Source organism: Mauremys mutica, chromosome 22, assembly GCF_020497125.1.
Source record: "Mauremys mutica isolate MM-2020 ecotype Southern chromosome 22, ASM2049712v1, whole genome shotgun sequence".
Lineage (NCBI taxonomy): Eukaryota > Metazoa > Chordata > Testudines > Geoemydidae > Mauremys > Mauremys mutica.
Window position 1 is genome coordinate 14,168,288 of NC_059093.1, and position 26,391 is coordinate 14,194,678.

General features: G+C 42.6%; 1 protein-coding gene across 6 annotated transcripts in view; it reads left to right on the forward strand.

Annotated features, from left to right (window-relative positions):
* Window positions 1-26,391, forward strand: part of ARHGAP32 (Rho GTPase activating protein 32) — a 381,592-nt gene that overhangs the window by 296,296 nt on the left and 58,905 nt on the right. The gene's annotated exons all lie outside the window — the stretch shown is intronic.

Here is a 26,391-nt window from a genome sequence, read left to right on the forward strand (position 1 = left end):
TGGGAGAACACCCATCTTAATGACGCGTTTTATCTGCCAAGAGTGCAAATCTGGCAACACTTCTTTAAAAAATTGTGGTTCCAGGGATTGATTTTACTAAGTGACATTCCTTTTGGCAAATTCCATTTTAGTGCTCGGGGCTTGTGGCTCACCAGTAGAGTCATGAACGCTAAGGTATCTATGCAGTGCATCAATCTGCATGCTTTGAATGGCTGAACATTCAAAAAGAATATTTTCCACTGTTGCCCCAGTCTCCCTGCCCTGCCTTCATCCTCTCCAGGAACGTGGGAATGCGCTTGTGTTAGCTTCTCTGTTGCACAGCTCATCAGCAAGTCAAATCATTGCAGCAGGTGTGCACTTAGTAAATCCAATATGCTTTCTCGAAGCTTGAACTTGATCTGTAAGTACTGCAGTCATTCACTTCTCCAACCATGTTTTTATCAGTCCAAACGTAGACAAAGGCAACTTTAGACCCTAATATAAGCTGGGCTGAGGAAGACAATCACAGTCACAAGTGTTTATCGTTAAATACGGCTCAGGCAATTAAATTAAATGTCATGAATTGCTGTTAAGTAGTTTCTTACTAAGCCTTAATGAGAGATAATGAAGCAGCATAGATTAATATATCGTATTTGGCTTTAACAGCACACTAGAGAGGTGTGTGTTTTTCACAATCAAAGAAAACATTTGCTTTAGATTCAGTATAAAAAGCGCAAGTTCTGTTGCAGTTAGTACATGAACGAATTATTAGGTCTCAGTGTTAACTTTCCATATAGTTGCCCCATAAATACAGTAGGCCCCAAGGATACAGGATTTACTTAAGGCTACCAAGAAAAAAACCAAAGCCATATCTTAAGCCTACATTCAACAGAACCTGCACATTAAAAATAGAATCTTGATTTACCATCTGTCCCATTGTAAGCAACCTGGTTTGTGAATGGAGGTATTTACATTTATAGTAGGCAGCACAGCAGCCTGCATATCTGGAAAATCAAAAAATATTTTTAACCATGGTCAGTTTTTTAGGTTCTTCTCAGAAATGACCTAATATAGAAGAGCTGCTTAGATAGGACAGGCCAAACTAGTGCCTATGGGTAACATTGTCAAAAGAGCCTAAGTGCCATTGACTTTCAGTGAGACGTGGGCCCAGATTTTTAAAGATATTGAGGCTTTGCTGTGCTCAGCGTTGTGACACCTAACTGATTTAGGAGGCTAAGCCTCATTTTCAAAAGGCACCTAGGAGCCAAAATCCCATTGACAATCGTTGGTATTTTGGCTCCTATGTGTCTAAGTCCCTTTTGAAAATGAGGCTTAAGCCTCTAAATCAGTTAGATGTTGCAATACTGAGTGCAGCAACCCCTAAATACCTTTAAAAATCTGGGCCTTAGGCTCATAAGTAGCCAAGTCCCTTTTGAAAATTGGACGTAGGCTCCTAAATCACTTAAATGCTTTTGAAAATTTGCTCTAATAGCCTTTTATCCAGCATCACAAAGAAATGCATCCGAGTCCCAGTTCAGTCAGGCACTTCTGCACATGCTTAACTGCCTTGTTGAAAAGGGATTGAATTAAGAATGGGCTTAAAGTAAAGAATGTGCTTAGGTGCGTTGCTAAAGTGATCCCCAAATGAGCACCTGCTCAGCACCTTACTGGCAATCTCAGCGGAAAAGACAAGGCATGGAGACTGAACTGTACATGCAGTTTTAGAAGCGGTCTCTCCACAACATGGTTAAAGTTGTGTTGGTGGGACAGTGTGGGGAAATCTATATTTGTGTGTGTGTTCTGTGACTATGATGTGGGCCTCAGGCTTCCAGAGCAACTTCTAAACACATGAAAATTCATATCCGATATCTTTTTAATTATGTATATTTTAGTGTTACCAGGGAACAGTAAGATGCTTTTCCAACAGGAATTGGTTGGGGCCATGTCCTTACTTTACAGTATTCCAACCAGAATCAACCTAAGGTTTTAGATTTGGACTCAATAAGGCATATTTAGCAAAATGTGACCTTTGTTTCCTTAATCAGAATGTTGTGTGTGAAGCATTCAGGTTGTTTTGTATCTACAGCATTGAGTTGTTTGCCATGAAGGAATTTACAAACATAGAACTGATTGTCTTGTTTAATTGCTCATAGATTTTGCTGAATTAAGTAATCTAATGAAAAGCAGATGCAGAGCAAAGAATTTCCTGCCCTGCTATTTATTTATTATTCATAATGACTGAGATCTTGATTTGCAGAAGTGATGGGAGTAACACTTTAATAGACCCATAAAATACTAGGTTGGGCTTAAATGAAGTACAATTAATGAGTGAGATTCAAATGAAAATGAGATGTAGTAGGCTAAAGAGGAGAGGTGGGACTAGGTACAGGCTGCATTTAGGAATAATATTTCTTTAATTATAGAGGTCTTTGCTAACACCAGAGATGTAAGCTGAATAACTTTCTAAAGAATAACAGGAAACCTGGATTTAAGTGAAAATTGTATCCATTTTATCCAGTTATTCTGATATTCAAAGGACTAACAAAAGAAAAAATGCTTCTTGCCATGAGTTTGCTTTAAGATATATTTGACAATAAAGCTTGTAATTTAATTTCTGAACATACTGATGGCATCATTTGTGAAATGAAAGCCCAGTGTAACACTTTAAATCCATTTCAATTCTGCTTTAATACAGAATTCGTAGTTGTGTGTAGATGTATATGTAGACCTATATCTTCTTAATTCAAAATAAACAGCCCAATTTATGATAGTTATAGTGGATTCCTATATTGCTTGGAATGAAATGGCTTTTTATAACCATGATCTCTGTCACCAACATCAGGCTTATAAATACCAAGCTTTAATTTCAAGTGTATTTCAGTATTTATTCCGCAAACATAGCGTCTCGAGTCATGATCCAGTGAGACCTCACAAGCTTAGCTAGAGAAGACTCAATCAGTAGCTCCCTGGGGTAGTACATAGAAAAGCTAGGTGCTTCAGGAATCGGTGAGAGTTATTCTTTGAGTAGATTTTCCCTTTTTAATTTACATTGACCAGTGCCCCAGATTATTTCTAGTGAGCCCAATACCACAGAAGTAGAGCTGGGCAAATAATGGAATTTTTGGTTCACTGGCAATTCTGAAAAATCAAAAACATTCATTTAGGGGCAAACTAATAATGGATTTTTTTGAAAAATTTGGCTAGCCAAAAATCAGAAAATATTTCAAGTGGAATTGAACTCGACACAAATTCACGAATAATTTTGGGTCGAGTGAAACTTCATTTTTCAGCGACTAAACTATTTGCCAAAATATTTTGCCTAGCTCCATGCAAGGCACCTTTCTCTTTCAGTTGAGACCCACAACCGATGACATGTCTCTGTTTATTAAAAACTCCATAGTACATAGAAAGAGTGTTAGTGCTGGCCAAATTCCCATTTGTCTGAGTAACACTAATCTACCTTCTTCAGTTCCATTTCATTTGGCAGTGGAATTCTAATCTTCACTTCCTTTCCCAAATGATTATGTAGTGTTGGTGTGTACTGTTTGATAACTAGTACGTCCCACCCCAGAAGTGACTGAACTTGAGTGGCACTGTAGATGGAAGTAGTTCCTGTCTGTATGGTTTTTAAAGAGTTTTGGGACACTTGGAGATGACAGGTGAGACACAAATTCCAGATATTCTTCTTCTTCCTGCTGGGATGTGAGCCTTTTCAGCCTGCTGCTTAGCTGAGGGAAAACTATCAGTGTTTTTCCTCTAAGTGGAATGTTTGGAAGTGCCTTTCAAGTGTTATTTACTCCTCTCATCCAGTGCTGTTCATTTCTGGTAGGTGTTGTCTGGGAACAGGATGTGCATTTGTTCATATCATCTCAGTTTGTCAGTTTTTCATTAGAATGATTTTAGGCATCATCTCTTTTTATGTGTCATCTTTGGTCACTAACCTTTGGATGTCAGCTATGGTAGTTAAATGTCATTTTAAAAAGGGTATCATGCTTATCCTCATGCATAAACTCGTCGTATGTCTTGCTTGTTAACATGTAACTTGTTACTGTGTGTCTCATCCTGCATAAAGCCTTGCTTACCAAATCTTGTCTCAGAAGAACTTTGGCTTGACAGTTTGTTGGAAGGGTTTGAACATTGTCACCTCTTAAATTGGGAGAGATTAGTGCCAATATGAAAACAACATAAATACAGTTTATGGCATGTTGACAGCATGAAATTCTGAGTGTAGTGGAGAAGGGGTGGGTTGGTGCAGAACATCTCTCTCTCTCTCTCTCTCACCCATTACTCTTTCAAAGCCCTGAACTTGTAAAAAATTCCAGTGGGGCTGTGCCACCACTAACCCAAATAACAGCCTTGTTTATGACCAAGGAATTCATTTTGTTTAGATTTAACGGGTATATTTACTTATCTACTATCTATATGCACATATATACTAGCAAAGCCTCATTAAGGCGTAACACCATATATATAATATTTATTGTAATTATTTATAATATAATATATAGGATTTTAAGTCTTAATGAGGATTAGCTAATATTTTAATACATGTGTTACAAGTTGTAACATTTTTAACATAATGATGAAGATGAATCAAAACTCCAGATTCAAATAACCCACTGAACTTCAGAGGTGTTTAAAATCCAGGTCTGCGGCATGAATTGAGTATTGGAAATGAATCGGTCATTTTAAATGCAAAGATGTAAAACTGAGTTGCGCCACTTGTCTAAGAGATGGTTGCTAACAAAACAAATGCTGAAGAAGTTGAACCTCCATTAAAATAAAATCGTTGTAAACTCTGGAGACAAGGACAAAATGTTTTGTTTAAGATGTATTGTAATATGCAGGTGAAGGGAGCAAACAGCACAGGTTCAGTAATGCAGATCCTGTATTTAAGCAGACCAGTTAACATTGGTTAATGCCCATTGGAAATAGATTCTAGCTGGCAGTTACTCTAGACAAAATACAAATTGATTGTTAAAAGATGTATAATTAGATGTAGTACCATTTTTGTTAATCCTCAACCATGATTTAAAAATAATTTAATTATTGAGTTTTTAATGTATAACTTTCCTGTTAAAACTAAATTGAATTGGAATTTCAGTGAGCCAGCTTGAGGCTAAACTTTCAGTGTGCTGCTGGAAAGGACCCAAATGCACTAATGTGCCTGGGGCTGATACATGTAGTTCTCTGTGTAGTAGCCTGAAAATGTTCTCGTAATATTGACAAACTTAGAGACCAGTTCTACAAGATGTTCTGTAGTCTCAGATCCCCTTGAATTTAATAGGTGCTTCAGGTGGTCAAAACCTTGCAGTACTGGGGGACCCTCTTCTACACGTGCATCTTGTTGTTAAATTAATTGATTTTTTTTCCCCAAAGCATCTTCCATGTGCATGTCTCCGTTGTTATGGGCACCACCTGTCAGTCAGACTTTAACAGGACATAGTCAACTTGTTTTAAGACCCAGATTTAAAGTGATCTAATCTGGTGCAAAATTACTTCTGGATTCTTATTGGCATTTGGTTTTTTAATTAATTATAAAAACAAACCAGCCCTTGGGGCTGACACATCAAATACGCTCCTCTCACTATTCTGCAGTCAGTTAATAGCGTAACCCTGTTGTCAAAGCCCTGCATTTTCCTTCACATCTTTGCAGGCCATAATGCACAGACTGAGAAGTAAGTTAAAGCAGCTTTTTGCTTTTGCGCCATTAGAAATGAAGCAAAATAAAATGTAAAAGGGGACCCAGTCAGGTAGAGAAGTATATTATTTTAGTAAATGTCATATTGCAGACTCCGGAGATGATTTCTGTCCTGGTTGGAATTGCCCATCTTTATAGAGACGATACAGCTCCCATACTTGGCTCTGATTCAACAGAGCAAATGAGCACATGTGTGACCTTAAACACAGGCTTACGTCCCACTGAAATAGTGGGACTAAATCATGTGTTCAAGTGTGTTGCTCAGCAGGGATGGGATAAAAGTTAAAACATAGGCTCAAGAGCTTTTCTGAATCAGGCCCCATGTTAGGTGCTGAGTCCCTTGAACTCCTGTTGACTTTAGGGCACTCGGCACCTCTCGGAAGGTTTCCAGCACCTTGCAGGATTGATTAGGTCCATATTAATGTACATCCATATGTGGGTTTGCGAGGAAATGGCACTGCATGCAGTCTAGCCACGCTTGAATTGAAATTGACCCATTTTGAATGGGTGCATGTTTTAACCATTTCTTTCTTTCTTTCTTTTTTTTTTTAATTGTACCTTCCCAGTATCCCCTGCCCATGGAGCCCGTCCAGCGTCTTGGAGCTACTTCCCCCCTTGTACGTTTTCATTTATTCCTCTTTTTTCTCTTTCTCTCTTCCTTTTTGCATACATGCCAGTCAGTAGCTGCGATGCTTTGAGGGATGTTCAAGGAAGCCAAAGCCAGACTGTATTGCAATGTGGAGACTAAGGGGGGAATATGATAGAGGAATATAAAATCATGAGTGGTGTGGAGAAAGTGAATAAGGAAAAGTTATGTACTTGTTCCCATAATATAAGAACTGGGGACCACCAATGAAATTAATGGGCAGCAGGTTTAAAACAAATAAAAGGAAGTTCTTCATCACAGCGCACAGTCAACCTGTGGAACTCCTTACCTGAGGAGGTTGTGAAGGCTAGGACTATAACAGAGAACTAGATAGATTCATGGAGGTGAAGTCCATTAATGGCTATTAGCCAGGATGGGTAAGGAATGGTTTCCCTAGCCTCTGTTTGTCAAAGGGTGGAGATGGATGGCTGGAGAGAGATCACTTGATCACTACCTGTTAGATTCACTCCATCTGGGGCACCTGGCATTGGCCACTGTCGGCAGACAGGACACTGGGCTCGATGGACCTTTGGTCTGACCCAGTATGGCCATTCTTATGTTCCTTTAAGATCTTTAAACCTAAAACAAATGCAGCTGGGGAACAAAGACAATGATAGTTCTAACCCTCTTCTGCCAAAAATGCTAGGGTCACTAAATGGCATTAAAACCATGATCAAAGACGAAGAAAACACCTTCATAACCCCCGTGCAAACAAAATGAGGGTGTCAGCTGGAAGAAAGACAGGCTAAAAAGTTGGGAGACGGAAGAGAACTAAATATAGCTCGCACAGCACATTATATATTTTAAAACAATCTTCAGGAGAAAAATAATTAAGCTGATTTCCTTAAAAGTGGGTAGATAATTTTATTAGTACCCAGAATGACTCTGAGAGGACCTGAGAGTAGCATTCTTTTGGTGCCTAGAACAGCCTGATTTTGGTTGGGGCCTCTAGACGCTGATGCAACACAAATAATAATCAGTCCAATATCAGTAAAATTATACCCCCTTGTCAGAGATTTAAGATCTTAAAGGTGGAAGCCTGATATGTGTTGAGCCTCCATTGTACATCCCCCACCGTAAGATGCTCTTTTTATTCTTGGGTTTCCATGGTTCAAAAAATAAACTTTTAAACATATTGGTTATTTAAAAAGTCCCCCTCTCCTGCCCCACCCTTCCCCAGCAAATTGGTCTAAAGATGGCGCTTTGCACTGCATGATGGGGAATGGGAATGTGGTTCCTATTCCCGGTATCTTCCTATGTGGATCAGCAGGGATTTGGGGACCATTGCAGAGACATCTCTAGCTGGAAGGAAGGTTGTCATTTGACAGCACTCGTTCTGTCCGTTATGAGGAGCTGCTTTGCTGAATGCCCCCTGTGAGGCAGTGGGGGCTCACAGACTTGGCAGAATGATACTGGCCACTCGTGAGGCCACAAAGGAGAGCAACAGAGTAGTACATGGTTGTGTCTCTGATAGGGCCATGCAATAGGCGGAGGCTTTCCTTCTTTAAGTACTGCCAGAAGTGTCAGTAATCATAAAGGATCTGTTTTCTTTGTCATCCCAACTTTCAGTGACAAAGCAAAGAGCCCCGGGTATTGATATCGGGGCAGAGACTCCAAGAATGAGGGTAAAGTTGATTGACACGAGGCCATATTATTGACATACAATGCAAACAAATTTTGCAGTGAGGGTAGTGAGTACTAGTGAGAGCCAAGAGGGGGTTTGGTTTTAAGTTTTTTGGATGTGTGGAAAAAACAGAGAGAGGAAGAATCTTCTTCATTTCTTCTTGTACAGAAAAACTTTGTGGGAAAGAAGTAAACCTTGATCCCTCCAGAAATGCCATTCGTTCTAGGGTTCAGCAGCAGTTAACCTCAGATGACGTGTTTTTTTTTTTCTCCTTTGTAACATGAAAAAAAGAATGGCTACATCTCTGGTTACTTAATGCAGTCTGAAAGGTCAACACTCACTCACTCTGCTTTAAAACCATTTCGTTAGAGGGAAGAGTTCAAACACTCAATCAAGTATAATATTTCTGCTCAAAGGTATAAAGCTTATTAGTGGTTTTGTTTGTTTTTCATGTGAAATTAATTTCTTTTGGCAGCCATGTCCCTTTCTGAGTAATACGATTGAAGCAAATAGATTAGAAATTTGGCTGCCACCGTGCATGGAACACCAGTACATACCATGTGCAACTTCATTGACATGGCTTAAGTGTTCATCTGAGCTCTACACCGGTGGTTCTTGTTTGTAATATTTCCCTACATCAAAGGGCCCCAGTTGCACATCTCCTGTTTCTAGTAATTTAGGAAGACTTTGTGTGTGTTTTATTTTTTAATAGAAGTTTCCCTCCTCCCCGCAGACTTTGCCAGTGTTAGGGGGTGGGTATCTCTCTTCTTTGTTTTTCTGCTCATGTAGCTTTCTTTAGAGTTAGAAGGAGATGCATGCTCATCTAGGAGGAAAGGTTTATAGAGCATGAGCCTAATTTTAAGTTTTGCTGAGCACCCCTGGCTCCCGTTGACTTCATGGGAGTTGAGCACCTCTGAAAATGAGGCTGTATATCTTTAGGGTCCTGACTACACCTGACACCGGGATTGTGCAAGCTACAGCCACGTTTAAACACCACCGGTGCTAGCAAGGTTCTAGCACTGCCATTATCAAAACCATGCTGTAAACTCCCTACTGAGCTATCTGCAGCAGTTTTCTCTGGGATGAGGAGAGAAGAATCCTTATACACCAGTGTTAGGAACCTGCTGACAACAATTGTTTTTCCATGTGGTTGTAGCTAGCCCAGTTCTTATCAAAGGATAGGCTTGTGGGTAATGTGCCTATGTCTAGTTTTGCCCTCATAAGTGTGTAGAATGTATGATGTGACCTACAGAATCTATGCCTCAGAGCACATCAGATCAGAACCCAGACTTTTGACGTGTTCTGTTAATACTCTTTCTGCAAATGAAATTGTTAGTCTCCTAGAGTTTGTTCCATTAGCTTTTTTAAATTAACCATGTTTGTCCTTTCTCTTGCCTTGTCCCTCTCTGCATCCCTTTTCCTCCCAATTGCATGCAGATTTGGAGATGGCTAGTGTAAAGCCAGGTTCTGCATGTGTCACAGAGACTCTGAACCAGTCCCAGCTGAGCTCAGGTAGAGCCATTATGGACAATTAGCTTCTCAGTGTCCTAACCCAAAGTCTAACACTGTACGTGATAGCAGTAGCTATGTACTAACACCTTAGGTTTGGTTACAGAAGCTAGATATAGTTGAAATAGATTATGTTGATTTTTGTTTCTTTCTGAAGTCTGGAAAAGCAAGAGCCTGATCCTGAAAATCCTTCTTCATGCAAGTTTTCCCATTGAAGTCAGTGGAACAGTATGCTAGAGTAAGATCAGCAGGATTGGATTTTTTAACATGGCAGTATTGACGCTATTCATTTGCAAAATGGGTTAGCTTAGAAATCTCCTCACCTGCATAAGCTCTGAATCTAAAAGACGGTTCCTTTTATAGTGCGTATAAAAATACATGGTACCAAAACCATCTTGTTCATACACCACAGAGGAGAGTTTGCTCAGACAGGAAAGAGAAGAAATGTGGTTTAAATGCTGTAGTTTTGCAGCAGCCTAAATGGCCATGGTGTGTGCACCGTTATAGTGATAGCTAAGAACCGCTGTGTTGTCGTTGTCATGACTACATTGCAACAGCCTCTCAGGAGAAACAGTAGATAAAATAAAAGCACTCTAAGGGAGCTAAGGGACCGTAGTGTGCCAGGGATAGATCCAGCGTGCTCTAGCTATCCATTCGGCAGTTACTGCGAATGACTCACTAGCGCACATTTTAATTTCTTGTTTTTATGAATGAATATCTGGAGTTCTGTCTTTAACATGGTTTTATAAAAAACTACGGCTGAAGGGAGGTGAGTGGCAATGGAGTATGTCGCCCTTGTTGGCATTCTCAGCAGAGAGAGATCGATGATGAAATGCATGCACAAAGCAACCATCAGGTCAGCAGAAGTTGTCCCTCTGAGGGAGGGCTGAGACACGCAGGGGGAGCCTTGCATCACTTCTGTGCCCATTCTGCTGGTGAACAGATTTCATTTTCCAAAGCTGTCAGCACAGTGTCTTTCCACCACCACTAAATTCACCTTAAATAGTTTTTAAAAAAGGGGGAGGGGTAATTAAAAGTGGGATTTTCCCAAAGGACTTAGGAACACTGGTGTTCCATTGGAACTCATGGGATTTTGTGCTCCGGAATTCCTTGGGTGCACTTAAAAAAAAATCTTTGTAAGCTGAACATAATAAAGAAATGAAGAGACCAAGAGCCATGAAGTACAGTTATCGGCGTGCTGGATCAATGCTGTGCGGTGACAATGGATTAATTTAATATCTTGTGCAATGAGTCATGGTCCCACAGAACTCAGGGCTGTGGATCACATGCTGTCACCATATATTTCTTTGAAGCACTTGACTCTGCCCCCTTGAATTGGATCAGGTACGCTTCAGATCCTCCTTTTGCCTGCTCTGTCCACAATATTAGCATCGTGCTTCTTTCTTGCCCACATATGAGAGCTAATTAATGAGCTGAAAGTTTGTACAGTGCTTTGATGGAAAGTGCTTCAGAAGGGCCAAGTGTTATTTTCATTCTCTCTCATAACTGGACATCTCCCTATTGCCACCTCTTCAGTATTGCCCGTGTATGCCACTGCCTCCATGCTACCTACCTCCGCTGAAATCCTCCTGGGTACTCTTAGCTTCTCACTTCAGAGGGCAGCAGCAAAGGGATTTTTTTCCATTGGGTCTTTGCCCTCTGTTGCTTCTTTATAATGGATAAAGAGGGGCTGGGTGGTTTTTTTGTTTTCCTCCCTCCAGTTCTTTCTCTATTATTTTGCTGCTATATTGTACTTGGGAAATATGAGCAGAACTAAGGCAAGTCTTCCTTAGTTTTACTGTTTGGGAAGTTTCAGGACGTTTACTGTGAACTCCAGGCATAATGCTTACCATGAGTGGTTCCAATGACTTCCTATCATTAGAAGATTGGGATTATTTGGGGGACAGTAGCCGTGTCTGTAAGTGACTGCCCAGGACCATAACAGAGGGGTGGGATATGGTATCTCATTGGAAACACTTGGCTGCCTTTTTTGCTCTTTAAATTCACGTTCAGGGTTACAAAAATAGCAGTAACATTTTCCTCTCAGACATCAGTTAACAGCACCCATGTTTCGCTTTCACTCTGTGCCTCTTGTCCAGTTCCATTTTCCCCTTTCTTGCTGCAGTAAATAAATAAATAAAAAAGTAGGGAGACCAGAGCAGTGTGCTGACATAATGGGGTGCTGCTATATGCAAGATTCACCTGCTCTGCATTGAATTCCAAACCCTAAAACCTGTAGCAGACCATGTGAAGTTGGAAGGGTGGTTTCCCAGAACTTCAATTTTTAATATTCTAGGAACAAATATTAATAAACTGTGGACATTAGATGCTCTCATAAATGTTTATTGTAGAAGATCTGACGTATCCGCTGCAAACTAGTCTGTGTGCTGTTAACAATGTATAAGAAGTGTTACAAATTGGGTGTGGGAAACATCCGATGTCTGTTCCTTGGAAACACTATCAAAAGGACATCTTTGCACCCCTCCTCACAAATCTCTAGAAACTGCCTGCCATGAAATTAGTCACTGTGCTTTATATGCAATTCAAAGAGCTTCCCAGAGGATTTACAGGAGCGATAAATCCCCTCAGAGCATGTCCTCCATCTGTATATCAGCCACAGTCTAGATCGAAATCTCAAGCTCTTTGCAGACATGGACCCAGTGAAAAGTGCTGTTTTAAAGGACGAGTGTCTCAGAGTTTGATGTGACCTGGTAGGACATTTGATGCAACAAATGAAGGAAAAGCTGTCCTTGAAATAGACTGAAGGTGGACTATCTCCCTCTTTGGTCTGTGTTGGCAGGAAGCTGGGATCCAGGATGATCTATCATATGTCTATAGCTGCAGTTGATAACCTACCCTCCACCCCAACCACCCAAATCAGCTTCAGAACATTGCACGCATTGCTTGACTTCCTATCTAAAGGCCATATTTCCTCATCCTCCTGTGGGATTTTCCACTGGAAGGAGTGCGTCAGTGCCAGGAACAGACATCACCATTTCTTCATGGAGTTATGTCCAGTTAGTTCCATCAGGCACTGTGCGGTTTGCCTGTTCACCTTCATGGAACGAGCAGGGTTGGGGGTGGGTGAGGAAAATACAGTTCTGTTCCCAGAAAACACAGATATCCAGAGATGAGGGTGACAGGTTATCAACTGGGCCGGGGAGGGATTCTGCATAGTGACCCTCTATGCACCCATCCCTCTGGCTTCTGGCCTCCCTCTGGCTTCCTGATGGCACAGTTCTGTTGGAACCCAGAAGGGGGCGCTCCTAGCACACAGGTTGACTCGCTTCTGCAGACTTTGCGGGAGAGACATTTAGCCTCCCTCCCGGTCCCATCTTTAACCGAAGCCTGCCTGCCTTCCGCCTACAGAGAAATAATGCCACATGGATGGCTCAGCCCCACCCAAAAAGGGCAGAAGGCTCTGCACACAGTTTCCAGGTAGATGATCTGGCCCAAATTCTTAATATGAGTAAAAGTCTTGAACATGAATACACCCCCCGCACATTAAGATTCTCCTGCACCCCCTTTTTATATTACCATACAGTCTTTAATAACATGATCACATGCTGTTTTTTCCACTTGACCCCTGCCAAATTCAGTGCACAGAATGGATGGTGCTCACTTACTGAGCAGTTATTCAATATATTTTTTCCTCTCGATTGTTCAATGTGTTACCCCAGGCCTTATTTACTGCATATTACTCAAACCGTCCTCTGAAGACAGAGGGTACGTCTACACTACCCACTGGATTGACGGGCAGTGACCGATTCAGTGGGGGTGAATTTATCGCATCTAGTGTAGACGCAATAAATCGACCCCCAAGTGCTTTCCTGTCGACTTCTGTACTCCACCTCCGTGAGAGGCGCAGGCGGAGTCGACGGGGGAGCAGCAGTAGTCGACTCACCGCGGTGAAGACACCACGTAGCTGAGGTTGCATAACATAGATCAGACTCCCACCCCCCACCAACAGTGTAGGCCAGGCCAGAGTTAATAATTTTGTCACGGGCATGTCCATGGAGTTCATCACAAACACTAATGAATTTATTTTCACAACACTGCTATATCATGGCTCCAGGGCTAGCTGCACCTCTGTTCCCTCTTTGGTCTCTCTGAGTGCACTCCCTTCGGTCTTAGGCCTTGTGCCTTATCCCTCTCCTGGGGTGAAAGCACATGATTCTTTCACTCTTAGACCAGGTACATGGGATCGACCATGGTTTTCCAAGCAGATCTTCCTGGGTTTGGCATCTGCAGTTCTTCCCTTTGGGATTCTGTGACACATGGTGAATACAGTTTTCAGACAGCCTTCTAAAACGCAAGGTACTGTTTAACCTTAACAGCAGGAAAAAAGCATAGTAGAAGAAAAAGGGTTTTAAAACAACCAAAAGTCTATCAATTAATATTTTGCCTATCCTTGGTAAAGATCCTAGTCAGGCCTCACTTTCCCAGTCACCCTGCACCCTAGTTCTGGGTGCCTGTCTGATTCACTTTACTGGCTCGCCCCTGCTTGTCTGTTTAAATCTAATCATGGTCCTTGTTCACCTGTGTTCTCAAGTTTGTACCCTTGACTCCCTTGACAGACTAGTCCAGTGAGCTCAGCATTGCACAGAGATAGAACATCCCCAGGGACAATGCAGGAGACTTTCTCGCCAAGTGTTGGCAAAGGAGTGACTGTCTCAAGTTGTTATGCTTCTGTTTGTTTCACCAACAGCTTGCTGTTGACCTAGACCAACACATTCCTACAGTAAACATCCTACACTGTACAATAAACATCCTAATAGCTAGGTCAGCATACAGCATTCATAAATTATTGCAGCTCAGCCCTGCCCCATGAGGTGAAGGGGATATTATTATCCCTGTTTTACAAATGGGGAACCAAGGCACAAAGAGATTATGGTCAACAATACCCACTAATTTTGGGTGCCCAATCTGAGATGGCTAGGCTTTGACATTTCAGTGCACTCTAGGACTGGATATGTTTAAAGCACAGCTCCCATGGACTTCAGAATCAGCTGTGAATGCTCAGCACTTCTGCTTGTCAGACAGATGCCAAGGATCTCAGGTTGGGCGCTCAGCAAATGAGGAACACACCATTAGTGACAGCCTGTGAAAAGTGTGGTTTAAGTGACTTGACTGGTATCGCATCGGAATTCTGTGGGACAGAATCCAGTTCTCCAGGGCAGAACTCAACTGTCTTAACCATGAGTCCAGCCTTTCTCTTCCAGCAGTCACCTGCCGTACTCCCTCTGACAAACGAGGCAGTGGTTCCACAGATAACAGCCTCCTTTGCTGCACAACCCTGATTCTTCCTCACAGCGGTGCCATCCTGTGCAGTGAATGATGCAGGGATACTGTGGAAAAAATAGGATGTGTTCATATAATTAAAGACTATCATCATGTGCCTTCAGAAAGGGACTGAATTAGGGTTGCCTAGGAAACCTTAATTCTGGCACTTAACGTTTGAGTGTTTGATTTTGCAACCTTAATAATGGTTTTAATGTAGTTCATTTGTGTATTTGCCCCAAGGCTTTTAAAAAAGCAACCTGAAAAATAATTTTCATCATGAGGCACGATATTGACACTCCCATGGGTCATCAGCAGGTTGGATCCTTTAGATTGGCCCCCTGAGTTAATGGAGTAACTGATAGAAGTAGAATTCTGCCATGTGGCTCAGCACTAGAGGATGTGGGATACCCACTTCGCCAGTAGATTTCACAGAGTTTTGCTAAGAGCAGAGGAATGGTGAGACTCAAGAATGTGGCGTTCCATGTCAGGCCCTGCAGGAGAGTGTTCTCCAGTGGCACAGACTCTTCAATCCATTCCCTCCACGTATGAGCCCTTCTGCCCTCTCCCTGTCTCCGTCCTCTCTTTTTCCCACCTCTGGCTGCTCACTCCCGTCTCATTTTGCTCACCCAGCCACTTCCAGTCTCCTCACCTCAGGCTTTTTATCCCAGTCTCTTCGCCCAGGAAGTCCTAGTCTCGCATTTCAGGATTCCCTGTCTCAGTCCCAGTTTTCTTGCCCAGTCTGGCCCAGTTCCCATTCTTGACTCCTCATCCAATCTGTCTGTCTCCTGCCGCCCTGGCCTCCAGTCGTTCCCTCCCACCCACATTCCCCTTCCCCGCTAGCTCCCAGTCCCAATCGCAATCTCCAGACTCGTCATCCAGTTTCAATGACACCTCTCCCCAGCGCCCCCAGGTCTCCTCGTCTCAGGCTCATTGCGCAGCCAGTCTCAGTTCTCCCCCCACGTCCTGGCTCCTCCTCAGATCTGTCTCCACCCCACTGGTTCTCAGTCCCAGTGTCTTTGCCCTGTCAGCTCCAGCCCCCTGAGCTCTTCATCTGATCTCAGTCTCTCCCCACTGCGCCCCCAGCTTTTGGCTCTCCTCTGCCCCATTTACCTGCCCAGCACCCAGTCCCAGTCTCTCCACATCTCAGTTCTCAGACCCCATTTCCCCCCCCCCCCACACCATTGCCAGCCTCCAATCCGCTCCACCAGCTCCTTGTGCCAGTCTCACCTCCTCCCTCCACCCCTCTCTGCCCCCCCCCACTCAGTTCTGGCTCTTGTCCCCTCTGCATCCCCCTCCATGCTGTCTGGGCCCAGCAGGGGATCATTGAGAGCACCCTGATCTCAGTTCGGGTGCCCAGACCTGGACCCGGCATGGCCTGCAGCAGCCCACAGCTACTCTTGCAGGAAAGTCCCATTGACTTCAGAAGATTGTGTGCACATAAGGCTTCCAAAACCAGTCCCTCTGCCCTTTGGTTTCCTCACTATTAATTTTGAGAGGACAGTCCAGCAGGATACCAGTCATCCAGCCTCAGCCCAATTCTGCAGTGCCTGCACCCAGCAGCAACACAGGAGCATGCCATGGAGTAGTTTCCTTCCACCTCGCCAGCACTCAGGCCCATATCTGCTCTGCTCCATGTGAGGAAGCAGACAGGAGCATAGGACTTCCCCAGAGCCAGACAGTGATTCAGTGGCAGACCCAGGGTTAGAACTGCACAGCTGAACTCGACATGAAGTTGTGAAATGTGCCCTGAATTCCCCTCTTCACCTCCTGCTGAAAAGGGCAGTTATTTAAACATAGATACCAAGAGTGTCAGCGGTTAAAAGAGGCTTTTGGTGTCGATCGATGATGGTTTAGAGGAGGTCTCTAGCAAATGAGGAAGAGCAGTGGATTTTCAGGGAGCATGAAAAGAAGTTTAGAAAATTGTAAAACTGTATGTGCTGAATACTCCCTCCACATACAGCTAAGAGTCTGGGGTTCGGAGCATATATTTCTGAATTTAACTCCGTTTTGAATTTAGTTTTTGCTGGGATATCTAAAAATAGTCTGCACGTGCACACAAATAAAGTCTGTAAATCACTGGCTGGTTTAGCAAGTCAGAGAGAAGCAATAATTTAAGGCATTTCAAATAAATTCCTAAGAATACATAGCATTAGAATGTCAGTGCATTTTTTCCTCCTTTCTAATCCTTTAATAGTGTAGATATTTTCCTGCAGCAGTAAAAAGAAGCAAGTACAAATGTTGGCAGTGCTGAAAAGGCTCTTAGGCATTCATGGTGGTGTTTTTTAGACACAAACTACACAGAGTCATGGGTAATATTTGCAGTCAAATAAATATTATTTGTAATCTAAACAACATCATATTTTTGTAGGGTTTCCAAGATGTTATGGAAAATTATTACCAGGTTCTTGTGTGTAAATGGGTTGCTCTCTTTGGAAGTGTACATTTTGGTATACCCAGCATTAACCAGGCCTCCATTTTTGAAGCTCCAGTGATTAGGTCCTGGACATGTATCTCTTCCAATAACTTGCGGAGTAAGGTAACATGAGCAAGGTGGTAGAACTGGGCCATAAGCAGTGCTTTTTGCAAGCACCAAAGTAGTAATAATAAAACGTGCCTTTTTTTCCGCACACTATTTTCTTTTTCACTCTGCCTGCTCTCTGTTCCAGTTTTCAAGATGGTCTTTTAAACTGGATTTGTTTTTCTCACCATTTGTGTCAAAGAAAGACTTGAACCTTAAAGCAGTCAGTTTGAGCTTTCAATCCACAAGTATTACATTAGGCAAAGGGCAGATTGCCCTTCCCTGCTTTTCCTATTCTTTCCTTATAGCATTGTGCACCTGTAAATTACTATGGGAGTCCAGCTGTGGAGCAGAAATACTTTCAGGTAGATTTAACCACAGATGCGTGGCACATACCTCCAATCTGTTCATGCTTTTGCATGTGGATTTATCAAGAGTCGTGCTGCTGCATACCTTGAATCTCCGATTACACCCTGGCCCCATGAAAATTCACACAGGCAGCAGAATATCTGCTTAGCCTATCTGTCAGCAGGGGGTGGCACTTGGGCTCTAAATGTACATGCCTGCGGCTCTTGTGCTCTATTGGTTTAACATTAATGTTGCTACATCTCCAGGGAAAGTGAAAAGAGACTTAAACAGCAGGGTCAAAAAGGGGACATCATGTCAGCTAAACCACGTGGTAGTTAATAATCTTGGAGGCGTTCTTAGAGCAGTTAATTGTCCCTTGGTTTGTATGTGCCATTGCACACGTTTTGGGGAGAATCCTTAAATTATCACAGAAGAAAGCATAGTTTAGAATACTTCACAAGGTCTCCTGCTCCAGTCAATGACAGATCTAATTGTTTCTAGTAGAAGGCCCAGACACTGCTGAAGCAGGGTTTTCCTCTCTTTTCCAATGAGTTTAAACTTGCTGCAAGATGTAGTTTGGACATTACTCTGGCTTTCAGGGCCTGCTTCATTAGCTTGGGAATCTACTTGCGCTTGTGATTAATTCAGAAGGCTCTGCTGATTTGAAGCTTCATTTGCAGGGTTTTATTTAAGGCCTGTGTCAACCTCACACTCATTCTTTTTCAGGATTTAATCTTATAACTACAGTGTGAATCTTTTCATTTAATTCTTTGAATCAGTCTCTCAGGAACTTGCTGTGTTCAGGAGAAGGCAGATAAAAGTCTTCAGCTGTCTGCTTGATCCACCATTGGCCATATATCTTCCCAGACTACTTTTACCTTGGTCAGTGAAACACATATGCACTGATTCATTTTTTATAAACCTGGGCGTGCAAGGCAGGCTATTCCACTTTATGGCTCCAACCACAAAGGGAGAATATAAGAGTGAGGCGCTCCCATCAATCCCAAGATACTATACGGCACCCAGACATCTTTATGGCAAATCTGCTGCAGGGGCCCTGTGAGTAGGAATCCTGATTTTTGTTCCCAAGCCTGCCTCTTCCTTAGTAGTGTGATGTTTTGCTTCTCTGCCTCCCAGCCAGCTTTCAACTGTAATGTTAATGTCTCCCAAATTAGCTTATAAACAGGCTTTTTCAGAGGACTTGATTACAGGATAAGTGTGGCAGAATGTGAAATGACACCGCAAAAGAAGGTGCCTTCCTTCCGTGGTTGAATTTGCCAGTTTGGAAGATGGAGAAAGTTACAAGGTGAATGGATAGGATTTGTTTAGCCACATGACTGCTGTTAACATTAGCCCAGTCATGAGAATGAACCCCAGACTGATTAATCAAAGCACCTCTGCAGATAGCTCAGAAGTAGCCTCAGGAAAACAAAGGACAAAGTTCAGGCTAAACTGTACAATATATGGGCCTGATCAGAAACCTATTCAAGTCAGTTGTGACTTCAGTGAGCTTTGGATTAGGTCTTAGAGTCTTTAATTTGTTGTTTTGTATTTGCGTATTAGGTTTGCGCCATATACTAGGCGCTGTATATGGTTATGTCTACACAGTAGCTGGGAGGGCACTTTCCAATGCACGTAGACAGACACGCTAGCTCTGTTTGAGCGAACATACTGAAGATAGCGGTGTGGCCTTGGCAGCACAAGTGGCGGGCGGCTTGGGCTTTCTGCTGGAGTATGTATCCAGGGGGTCAGGCAGAACCCTATTCGGACAGCTACTCCCATGCTGTCACACCATGCTACTGTTTTAAAAACACTAGCTCGAGCAGAGCTAGCACACATCTGCCTGCCTGCGCTGGGCAGCACTATCCCAGTTGCTGTGTAGACATAACTTAGGGGAGACAGTCCCCGTCCTGAAGAGTTTTTATAGTCTAAATAGAAAAGATGGACAAAATGTATAGCATGTGAGAGAGAGGCAAAGTGACTTGTCTAAGGCCGTGCAGCACCTCGGTCATGATGAAATCATGCAATGAAATCCTGGCACTATTGAAGTTGGTATTAGTTTTGTCATTGGCTTCAACGAGGTCAGAATTCCAACCTGGGTCTCCTAACTTCCAGTCCCTCATCCTAGCCACTAGACTACACTGCCTTCCCGATACGTCACCCTGTATCTGAAGTAAGAAGTTATAGGGTCTGATTTGTCTCTCATTTATACATATTTTACATTTGTGATGTATATCCTGTGCCCTTTGTAGATGTAGCAGAATATGAACCATATGCTTCTGGTTTCATTTCATGCAGGTAGTTCATGTGTACCACCATCAAGTATTATGATTCATGCACAATAAATTGTCAGAGGAAAAATATAAGCCTTGGAAAAATTGTGGAAAATTAAATCAACCCAATTGTGCCCATGTTAAATGTAATAAAAACCCTATGCCATGCCATGTCGTGCCATGCGGTGCTCATTTCAGAGGTGCAAGAATTTAGACTTCTTTGCAGTGTGAACATTTTGTGAGGCATTGCCTGTGGCATGGAACCATGTTTCTTCAGGGCTGATGGCTCCACCTTTAAAGCACACATTGTAAAACACATAGTAAAATCTTTTCTCAAGCACCGTGATCATCATCAGAGCGATAATCTCCAGCTAAGACCACCATTGTAAATTAGGAAAGGAGTTAATGTTGTTTGTGACAGGACCCTTGCATTCTCATTCCAATTATCGGGAAGTAGGAGCACTTGTAACCTGCAGCTTCACTTTTAAATCAAACTGTGCAAAATGGAATGTTTAATTAATTCAGCCTTGCAGAATTCTTGCCTAAGGCAAGCTGTGAGTAATGTTTTGTTTCAGTGCATCATAGTTAAAGGGGATGAGTGGAGTTGAGGGCCAGCCAAGTATGTTTTTCTGAATACTTGTGTGACTGATATAACTGTTCTGTGTTTCTGTATTTCCTATATTAGCCTTGCTGATCTGAATTTGTAACTGAATTTACTTTTGTATGCGTTTTCTACAAATGTTTTAGCAAATTAATTTGATAGCAGGAATGTTCATGTTAATTATAAGTGAATATTAGACAGTATTTGCAGGAAGAGAATTTTAAAGTCAGCATCATAAATATACACACAGGAAACCTCATTCTGTGAGTTAAACTCATCCAGGCAGGGAAAAGAAATGTGATATTGTAATCTGCTTCCAACCAAAACAGCTCGAATTATGAATATCAAACTGAGAACAAGCATCATCAGTAGGCTTGACTTGGTGAATGATTTTGAACAAATAAATTCAAGAAAATTGTGAGTTGTTTGAGGACCATCTGTGAACAGTAAAAGAAACAAAATGTGTTGAACAAATTATTCATTGTGAATTGCTCACCCAGCCCTACTGTTTGCCAAGATGCCTGTGTAAACAGAAGCAGATTCCTCTTTAATCCTTCTGGCCTCCAGTTTGCTTAATTTATCCACAGATTCTACAACTCAGTTTGTGACCTCACTTACTGTGATGTTAGACATTGCATTGTGTGACATCCCTGCATAAATTGGGTACATTCAGGAACAGACTGATTATACACAATAATAGTAATCAAATCAAATTTATTACTGTAGTGTGTTAGCCTTAAAATAATAGTAGAGTGCGAAGACTACAGGTGACACACTGTGAGTAGTCCCATTGGCTTCATTGGAATTCTTGGAATACATAATGGCCTTGGCACTTATTCAGCAGTTTTCATCTGTAGATCTCAAAGCACAAAGGTTTGTATTTGCCCCCGTTTTACAGATGGGGAAACTGGAACCATGGGGACTCTCAGGAAAATTAATTCCAATTAACTAAAGGTGCAAATTTAAAGTGGATTACTTAAACCCCATTAAGTCCCCATGTGGATATTCTTATTCAGAAGTAAAATTTGGAACTGAATTAAGACCACTTTAATACCCCAGCAGGAATTTTTCTGCCATTGTAGGAATACCACCTCCCCGAACGACATTAGCTACATCAGCAGAAGCCCTTTTCTGTCCATGTAGCAGGGTCTACACTGAGGGGGTTAGGTTGTTTTTGGAGGGGTGGGGGAGTTGTCATAGCTGTATCACTAGGAGACGTGGGGTGGTTGGGTGTGTGTTTGTTTGTTTTCCCATCCCTGACCAATATAGCTATGCTGGTATAAATTCTTAAGTGTAGACCAGGCCTGAGTAGCCTGTATAGACAAGCTCTGAATGAGTGTGTCCACAGAAAGGTAATGAAGTTTAACTAATCCACTTTAAATTCACACCTTCAGCTAATTCGATTGAATTTTCCAGAGGCCTGAGTTACTATAAATCATCCAGAGCAGTGGTGTGAAGAATTTAGAGTTCTTGGATCTGACTCGATAACTGAAATTGGTGGATGTGGCCAGGGCCATATTAAGGAAATCCAAGGACCTGGGCACGTCCCAAATGGGGCGTCCTGTGGCACGGCCCCTCCTTGGGTTAGCAGTGGCAAGGGCCAACCATGACTCCTTTTTGGGCAGCGTGCTCCCTAGACCACCATTCTCTGATCTTCAGATGGGCTAGGGCAGTGGTTCTCAAACTTGTGTACTGGTGACCCCTTTCACACAGCAAGCCTCAGAGGGTGACTCTCCTTTATAAATTAAGAAAACCTCTTTATATTTAATACTATTATAAATGTTGGAGGTGAAGCGGGGTTTGGGGATGGAGGCTGACAGCTCACGACCCTCCACATAATAACCTCACGACCCCCTGTTTGAGAACTCCTGGCCTAGGCTCTGTTCTGGAGAAGGGAGAACTCAGTCCGCATCCCAGAAGACGACTTGTGGAGGCCCCAACCACCACCACCCCAGCAGAACAGTGGTGAGGCGATGACAACAAAGAACTTCCATCCATTGAGTCCTCTGCTGAGGTGATATCTTACGTGCGTCCCTCCCAACCCACCCCCCATTGCAGCCAGGTATCAGAGTTAAAAGCTCATTTTGATGAGAGGGGCAGTTCGCACCTCTCAGAGCCATTGTTTCAGGCAGTCTCCAAACTTACAGCAGGTCTGCGCTATAAACCTGCAGTGGTGAAGCTGTGCCACTGTAGTGTTTCTGGTGAAGACACTCTAAGCCGATGGGAGAGAGCTCTCCCGTCAGCTTAATAACTCCACCTCCACGAGAGGCGGTAGCTGTATTGGCAGGAGAAGCCCTCCCACAGACGTAGCGCTGTCTACACCAGCACTTAGGCCGGTGTAACTATGTCGCTCTGGGTGTGGATTATTCACACCCCTGAGCGACAACGTTATACCGAAGTAATTCCGTCGTGTACACCAGGGTTCAGATCACAGTTTCAAGGCTATCTCCACGATCATAAGGGCTAGAAACATTTTGTTTTTAAAAAATGAAAGCTGTGATTCTCATGTCATCATGTGACTCCAGAAGCTGAGACCCAAGGCATGTGCCATGTGTTAATCTAGCCCTAGGTGCAGCCATGTTTTAAAACTCCTTTTCAAGGTAAAAGCGCTTCCTTTTACCAGGTTATTACGGTTTGCCAATGCTACTCAACTTCTCTGGTACATTTTTATGTTCTCTTTAAGTAAGTAGAGGCTCATGTTTTCTCTAAAGTATCGTTAGTGGCCATGGGAGAATCTCCATAGGCAGCCAAGAACAGTAAGTAGGGTTTCCCATTTGGGGTTAAAGCTGAAAACATCTGACGAAAGCCAACATTAGTCCTGGATCCGGTACTATTCAATATTTTCTTTAATGACTTGGATAACAGAGTGGAGAGTATGTTTATAAAATTTGCAGATGACACCGAGGTGGGATGAGTTTCTAGCATTTTGGAGGACAGAATTAGAATTCAAAATTACCTTGACAAATAAGAGAATTGGTCTCAAATCTACAAGATGAAGTTTAATAAAGACAAGTGCAAAGTACTTCAGTTAGGAAGGAAAAATCAATTGCACAACTCAAAATGGAGAATGACTGGCTGGTTGGTATGTACTGCTGAAAAGGAGCTGGGGGTTATAGTGGATCACAAATTGAATATGAATAGGCTTCACAGAATTCTATTTTTAATTTTGTATCACTTTGATAGATAATATCAATATTTATTTTAAAACATTTTTATGGTATTTTTGCAGTTGTGGGAGATTATGGAGGGTCAGAAAATAATTATTTAATTACAGTAGATATTGAGAATCAAAAAGTTAAAACTTTATAAACCACTAAAACTCAAATTGTTAACATCATATGTCAAAATTTTAGTCTTAAATCAGATTTAAGTAAGTTCTCAAGCGGTATTTTTCTTGCTTTGCCTATATGTAAATTTTACTTATTATCAATAGAAATACTTTTTTGTCAGTTTGTGTACAGTGAAATCAATGTTTCAGTGTTTACCAATAACAATCTAATCCTTCCAAGCCTAAATGAGAATCAACAACATGATTTGGTTGCAAAAAAGAGTAATGTCATCCTGGAATGTATTAACAGCAGTGTCATCTGTAAGACACCTGAGGTGGTTGTCCTGCTGTACTCAGCACTTGTGAGGGCTCAGCGGGAGTAGCGTGTGCAGTTCTCGGTGCTACACTTTTAAGAGGGACATGCATCAAATTGGAGGGAGTCCAGATTAGAGCAACAAACATGAAAAAGGTTCAGAAAACCTGACCTCTGAGGAAAGGTTAAAAAACCTGGGCATGTTTAGTCTTGAGAAAAGAAGACTGAGAGGGGAATGATAACAGTCCTCAAATATGTTAAGGACCGTTATAAAAAGGACAGTGATCAGTTGTTCTCCATGTCCACTGAAAGTAGGATAAGAAATAGTGGGCTTAATCTGCTACAAGGTTAGATATTAGGAAAATATTTCTAACTATAACAATAGTTAAGCTCTGGGATAGGCTTCCAAGGGAGGTTGTGGAATCCCTATCATGGGAGGCTTTTAAGAACAGGTTAGACAAACGCCTGTCAGGGATGGTCTAGGATCTCTCGAGGTCCTTTTCTACCCTATGTTTCTATGATTTTGTAATAGCTTTTCATTAAAGCATATGCTGAAAATGTACGGAATTTACTACTATGCTGATGTGCCTTCTAGCACCCATGCAGTGACACTGCTCATGGGTGCATGCTAATGAAAGCTGATAAAAAGAAGTCTGTATAGAGTGTGGATCTCAGGTTTCCGAGGGCCAACAGCCAGTGGGTTAGGTAATGTTCTGGTCACCTGTTGTTTTAGTCCCAGGAGCCATGGATTCCTTGATTTTCATGTTGTGTTTTACTGTATGATGTTTTAATAGGCCTGTATCTTGCTATTTTGGAATTGAGGATCAGTGAATGTGGTAGTGACATTGACTCAGCTATTTACTGAAATCTTTGAGAGCTGCCCAGTTAAACGGGAGGCTATGGGCCATGTGTTCATCATGGCTGGTGTAAATCAGCAGTACTTTTAGTCGGTCAGTCAATCAAACCTTTGGAAAGAGCCTGCAGAAGCTCAGGGTTTGTCTACATCAGGGATCGGCAACTTTTGGCACGTGACTCGCCAAGGTAAGCACCCTGGCGGGCCGGGCCGGTTTGTTTACCTGCCATGTCCGCAGGTCGGCCGATCGTGGCTCCCACTGGCCACGGTTCGCCGTCCCAGGCCAATGGGGGCTGCGGGAAGCGGCGTGGGCTGAGGGACGTGCTGGCCACCCTTCCCGCAGTCCCCGTTGGCCTGGAGCAGCGAACCGTGGCCAGTGGGAGCCGCAATCAACCAAACCTGCAGACGCTGCAGGTAAACAAACCGGCCTGGCCTGCCAAGGGGTTACCCTGGCGAGTCGCGTGCCAAAGGTTGCTGATCCCTAGTCTACATACAGTGGCATAGCTGTACCGTTGCAGCTATCCCTCTGTAGCTTCAGTGTGGACACTACCTACACCGACAGGAGGGGTTCTCCTGTCGGTGAAGGTAATTGACGTCCCCGAGAGGCAGTAGCTAGGGTAATTCTTCTCTTGCCCTAGCGTGTCTACACTGGGGATTAGGCTGGTATATCTACATCTCTCAGGGGTGTGGACCAGGCCTCATTCAGAGAATCTGCACTAGAGAAGAAGAGGCAGCTGCAGTTTTTTCCCCACCTTCCTATAGGCTGCTTCAGAGCTAAACAGGCAGGCAAGTTTACTTCTATCCTGTCAGAACATGATGGAGAGGGAAATATGAAGAAATTTTTGTTTTAGTATTTTATGTAAATTTTCCAGCCAGCTTGGGTTTTAACCTGCTACCTAAATGCTATTCAGTGGGTTAAAAAATGGTGGTATTGATGTCACAGAGAGTTGGCCCTATTTGTTTCCTCTTCTGCCCAGTAGATCCAAACAGCTGATTAACTGCAGAGCAGAAACCTTGGGTTCCCTGCTAATTGGATTAACAAAACCAGATCATCCATGGGGCTTGTCTATATTAGAAAAGTTGCACCAGTGTAACTAAATTGATTTAAATCAGTCTAGTTACACTTGTGCAAACACCTAATGTAGACCCACTTAAACTAGTTTAAACCTTGCTTCAATCTGTTTAATTTGATTAATTACCTGGTTAAAGTAGTCAGAGGTGTGTTTTGACTTGGTGTTTGCAACCTTTTGTGAACGGCTGTTCTCTTTTGTTTTTTAAAACAACTTGCAGGGTTTCTTTGCAAAGGGAAAGTTTAATTTAAAAAAATGATCCTACCCCTTTCTACTCACAAGCCATCTTGCTTTATGAGCTTCAACCATGTAGGAATTAGGATTAGAAAGAAAATTCCCCTCTGGGCAGGTTATTCTATAGCTGCCTCCATGGCTGTAAAGACTCTTGCCCCATCCTCTGAGGGA